This window comes from Camellia sinensis, chromosome 6 (genome assembly GCF_055761805.1).
Source record: "Camellia sinensis isolate YWXY chromosome 6, ASM5576180v1, whole genome shotgun sequence".
In the NCBI taxonomy this organism is placed as follows: Eukaryota; Viridiplantae; Streptophyta; class Magnoliopsida; order Ericales; family Theaceae; genus Camellia; species Camellia sinensis.
In genome coordinates, this window is record NC_138966.1 from 83,313,237 (window position 1) to 83,319,345 (window position 6,109).

A 6,109-nucleotide genomic window follows, 5' to 3' on the forward strand; every position below is an offset into this window, starting at 1 on the left:
GGGATTTCTTCATAGCTTTGAAAAATGCATGTCAATGCAATGTACACAAGAAATGTTTGAATTAGAGTGGAAGAACCTTGTAGAGAAGCATGGCCTTCATAATAACAAGTGGATTGCAAATGTATATTGAGGGTGTTTGTTTGGACTTTTTTTAAGCCAACTTATAGTTTCTAGCTCTAGAAAGTTTATTTTGGACTGTTTGATCAAACTTATTTCAAACAGCTTCTGATTCTAACAACTTATTTTAACTCAAAAAAGATGATTCTGAGAAGCTACTCATCCCATGTTTCTAATTATCAGCTTCTGCTGTGGACATGTTAATTTACGGTTATACTCTTAGATTTTTTTTTATTTTTTATTTTTTAAAAATAGAAAAAGACCTAAATGAACTATAGATTATTATTATTTTTTTTTATGAGAAATGTAGACTAGTAATGAATGACAAAAAATAAAAGTTAATTGAAAAAGTTACTTCACAGTTTATTTAACAAACACTACTCAGCAACTTAAATCTATAATCTAACAACTACACCAAACAGATTAACAGCTTTTGATTAAAATCATAATCTATAATCTGTTAAGTTATAATCTATAACCTGTTTTAACAACTACACCAAACGAGGACATTACAAGCGTACTTTATGGGCTGAAGCATACCTCCATGGACATTTCTTTGTTGGTGCAAAAAGCACGCAACGTTGTGAGAGTATGAATGCATTTTTAAATCAATTCTTAAAGGTGCACCCAGGGCTCTTTGAATTTGTAAGAGCATATGATAAAGCACTTGCAAGACTTCGCCATAACGAGGCTACTATTACAAATATAGATAAAGATCACACTTTTTTTTTATGTGATGTATGCTTTTTAATCACACCTTTTAAGTTTTATTAAAGTGTGGTCTTTGGGAGTGTGAATAAAAAAGGTCATTTTTAATCACACTTTTTAAGTGTCATTAAAAAATACTTTCATCACATCTTTTAAGTGTGATTAAAACATTTAGATCACATCTTTTAAGTGTGATTAATAATATTCAGATCACATCTTTTAAGTGTGATTAAAAACATTTAGATAACATCTTTTAAGTGTGATTAATAACATTTAGATCACATTTTTTAAGTGTGATTAATAACTAATAAAACCTGTAATTAAAAAAAAAAAATTCGACATTGTTGAAGAATAATCAATATTATTTTCATACACGCATTTCAAGAATGTAATACACACTGTATACTATACTTTGAATCACAACCACATATTGAATGGAATAACGTCATATATTTCATAAATGAAAGTTAAATATGTTCAAAAGTATATACAAAGCAATTAAATAAAAAGTTTTAAACCATGCTTACATATATTAAAAAATGAAAAAACTTAAAAAACTAAGTTCTTGAATTCTTTGACCATATTTTGCATCTCTCCAAGAATTTCTGACCTGAAAAATGAAAACAAAAATTAATTCAGAAACCGCTAGAAACATATGAATAAACTAACTATTTGTAGAGATTGTTCTAATCTTACAAAAGATAAAGTCCGACCGATCACACCCTTCAAATGTCTTAAGACTTGGACAACAAGGTATCATTTCTTATATAGCTAAAGGGAGGCAAAAATGAACTGAATGATGGAAAGTGGCCAGCAATCAATGAAGACAAGGTTTCCCTAGTCCTCCACAGGCAGCAATTTGCTGACAGCACACAGGGTTGTCATTTGTTAAGTTCATTAGAACCTGCCACAAGGAGGATAGTATAAGTGTTGACAATCATCACATGAATCACAACCACGTTAAACAGATTCTCAATAAAACACATTTTTAGCCACTCCATTGCAGATGCTCTCATCTTTTCTCCAACTTCTATATTTCAATATTCTATTTGACATAAGTAAAACCAATAATATAAAAAATATTTGGAACTGATGGGCAACTTATTAATGTTGTAATTTATCAGAGATATTTTGTTACAAGAAGGATCATGCTCTCTTATTCATTTTCTATTTTTCTTCCTCGAATAAACAACACACAATCAAATCCTAAAATCAATCAAGTTTCAGAGCAAAGCACACACCCTTGGGAATCAATTCAGAACAAAGTGGCTTAATGACAGCTGTTAATGTCACCAACTACATGTAAAACGATAAAATTTGTATGCTATGTTGCCTGTTGTCTTTATGTTGAAGTTCACACCAGTTACTGTTTGTTTATTTATTGTTCTGAATCCTTTCTTTTGCATATGAAGTTTATGCTATTAGTGGTGGTGGTGGTGGTGGTTAAATTTCTATTTTCCTAGATACTTGTGTTACTCATTTTACTGTTGTTACTTATCAAAGCAAAAATTACTATAATAATTTTTTGCAATAATTAGGCACCTTGGTATTAACGGGCCTTATTAACTCAAATTACTTAATACACTTTATGGGTGAATATCTAATTACACATGTTAGACACATACAAAAAACAAGACATTGTTATGCATAGAAAAGCAAGACCCACTGTACGCATGACGTAAAGGTAAAATGGCAGGATGGCAATTCTTCCTGACTCATCTTTCTCAAACTTCATGAAGTTTGACGAACTGAAAAAGCGTCGACATTTAGGGCCTATTTGTTTTGTACACAAATAGGCAATGTGGCAAAAGTCCTCCTAATTCATCTAAAAATATGAGAAACAAGACATGTTTTAGCATCATTACAGAAGAAAAAAAAAAAGGAGTTATAAGGCTACAACTATATGAGGGATATAATCAGAGATGTTAAAATAATAATAATAATAATAAAAGAAGAAGAAGAGTTGTACCATAACATCACTAAATACCTATACATTAGATCAAACATGCCAAATTATAAACTTCAAAATTAATAAGCTTAAACAAGCAGTTAGCAAGAAATCTAAGAAAACAAATGCACTAGATGTGGCTATAGCAGTCTAATCCACACTCAACAACATCTACATCAGTGAATGTGTGCTAATTCAATAATGTGAAACAAATATGACATTTCTTTCGGTCAGGTTTGAATAGAAAATAAATGAAGGGCAGAAGAAAGAGAAAAACAATGAAAAATCAAGAAAAAAAAACTGGCATGAGGGAGAAAGAAAACAAAGTATTGTACTACATGGATAATTGGTAAAATGTTTGCATAACAAAGTAGTGTACTTAAAATTATCAGGACATGTCAGAAATCCAGAAGAATCTAAAAAAGAAAATAAGTCAACTACCACTGCTAGTGTAGACATTTGCAAAGAAGCTGAACATATATATTAGATTCTTAGAAACATGAAAGAGAAATTATATAAAAATGATAAGGTGTACAGACCTTTCCAGCACCAGTGGCATCATCAATCACACAATTTTCTTTGAAGTAAACCCACATGGCATCTAGATCATCAGCATTTAGTAAAGGATCAGATTGTTTCTGTATGTACGAAATAATGAATTATTGCCAATCCACATCCTAATACTAAACCAAAAAATTAGTCACTATGAATGAAATCATATTGAAATCTTGCACAACTCAATAAACTTTTTAAGATTCAATCTAGAAAGGAAAAAAATGGCAATATGGAGTCCCAATATCACACCAAAAGACAAAGAGATATACGCTTGTTTCAATCTGCCAAAAATGAATTGATTAAGTGATGATGACTATCGACAGTCAACAAATGAGGAAAAGTGTAAATGATACCTTTAGAAAATGATATTTAGCCACCCTCTGGATTCTGTGACTGATGGACCCTTCTTCTGGTTTCTGAACAAAAGGGAAACAGAAAACAAAATAAGGGGGAGCTAAATCAAGTACAGAATACGGAAAAAAAAAATGAAAATGGTAAAAACAATATCATATTAACGAAACCAACAAAACTATATGAAAATAAGGGACATTCTTCCTTTAGCATTTGCACTCAAGTTCTACCTAAGTAGATACCAAAATAAATGAACAAATTTTGTCTGCAAAAAAAGCAAGAAAGAAAGTGACAAAATCACATGGCCTATATTAATTCAAATACCTAAGCACCAATAACAATGCTTACCTTCTTTTAGAAGCTTGGAATTGTGCCAGCTTCAGCACTCTTTTGCTGCTTCTCTTTGAAAATATTAAGCAATATTCTCTTTGTCTCAAGCTCTATAAATCAAAGAACAACGTATATAGTTATACTACTAGAGAAGCATGCACGTGGTAATCATGGCCATGTTTACATCTGCTATGTAATTCATGCACAAAATGCGTATATGCAAGCTACCAATAACAGCTGATAAAGAAATCCCATTTTGAGATAACTAACTAACATAAATATGTTGTCAACATGAAATCTATAATCCATACCAACATGAATTAACATTAGCATTACCTTACCATCAAGCCTGACCAGAAAAAAGAAGTACTAAAAATGTATAATCCATACCCACATGAATAATCCCCCTACCGTGGATGACCCACAAACTCCAGAACAAAATTTTGAGCCTCAACCTCCCCAAATCATTAACACCTAGTTTAGATTGAATGATTTCAAACACTAAGCATAACATATAAAAATTAAAACCTGCCTAGTAGATGAAATATAGGCTCCATAATTTGCCATATAGATTATCATGAATCTAAGGGAAACAACACATCGATAATCAGAAAGTGTAATGATGCATATAATATACACAAAAAAAAGGGGGTTTACAAAGAGAGCATTTTGCCGTAAAAGTTTCATCATCATTTTTATTTTTTGATGTTTGGCTAAAAATTAAAAGATAAATAAAAATAACGAAAGTTTTCCATTGACACATTTTATCGAACATTTGACATGCAAGGAAAATGGTACGATAAGAATCACAATATCAACAAGCTATTCCAACAACAAAAAAATTCCATAAAAAATGAATGGTTCATTGGTTACAAAGAGTGCAATGCACGTTGTTAAGGTCAACTAGCATATCAAAACTTCATGGGGTTAGGGAAGGAATTGAAGAACTTACAGTGAATGAGAAAACATATACCAGAGAGAGAGAAGCAACAACGGTGAGAGGAGAAGCAGCGCTGGCAAGGCCAACGACGGCGACTAGCAAGAGCAGCGGCGGCGCCTATCAGCAAGGAAAGGAGGAGGAGCAAGAGGGGAGATGGAGAGGCGCGTTGATTAGTGGCCATCGGCGGCAGAGGCGAGATGGAGAGTTGCTAAAAACCCTAGAAAGAAATTGACCAGCTCTTTCTCTCTCTACCAAAGCAATTTCATGAGCTTATATACAATATGGGAATAATTATTTTATATAAAAATTAAATTGAAAAATTATATATAATCACACCTGAAACTATGATGAAAATAAATATATATAATCACACTTATTTAAAATGTGTGATTAAAAAAAATATTATCTCACTCATTAAATTAAGTGTGATTAAAAAATCATTTTAATTTTTTTAATTACACTTCTAATAAAAGTGAGATATTTTTAATTCTTCTTATGTGATCTTTAATCACATGTTAATTAGAATGTGTGATTAAAAAATATAAATACAATCACACTTAATTGAAAAGTGACATAAAAAATAAATATTATCACACTTAATCAAATCAAGTGTGATTAAAATATCAATCTAATTTTTTTTATCACACTTCTAATAAAAGTGAGATATTTTCATTTGTTAAAGTGTGATCTTTAACTATTTTTGTAGTAGTACAATCCGAAACTGAGAATACCACTCCTATTCTTTCTACAGGTGTGAAGAGGATTGAAAGACATGTAGCTGGTATATTTACTTGTGGCATATTTTTCAAATTTCACAAACAAATAAAATTCGAACAAGTGTTATTTATGTCGGGAAAAAATGATGTAGAAGATGTTTACGTATACTATTTGTCTATGTATACACATCCAGAATCTGTATGAAATGTACAATATCGGCCAAGTGATTATGCCATGAAATGTTCTTGTCTGCATTTTGAATCATGTAGAATACCATGTTCCCATATGGTATCAATCATGAAAATAAAGCATTTGAAAGAAATTCCCTCAAGCTGTATATTACAAAGGTGGACAAAAAATGTCAAGTCTTCCACTTTACTTGGTGTGGACGCGCCCCGAACGCCCCGGGAGAATCCCGTTTCGTTCATTTGGGCTTACCACAG

At 31.5% G+C, this 6,109-nt stretch overlaps 1 long non-coding RNA gene across 1 annotated transcript; it reads right to left on the minus strand.

Moving 5' to 3' along the window:
- Window positions 1-1,255: 1,255 nt before the first annotated feature.
- On the minus strand, window positions 1,256-3,777 carry LOC114289129 (uncharacterized). Its single transcript, XR_014331703.1, has 3 exons — window positions 3,682-3,777; window positions 1,522-1,729; window positions 1,256-1,435 (listed from the first exon to the last, which is right to left on the minus strand). It is a non-coding gene; the product is annotated as an uncharacterized LOC114289129 (long non-coding RNA).
- Window positions 3,778-6,109: the final 2,332 nt, after the last annotated feature.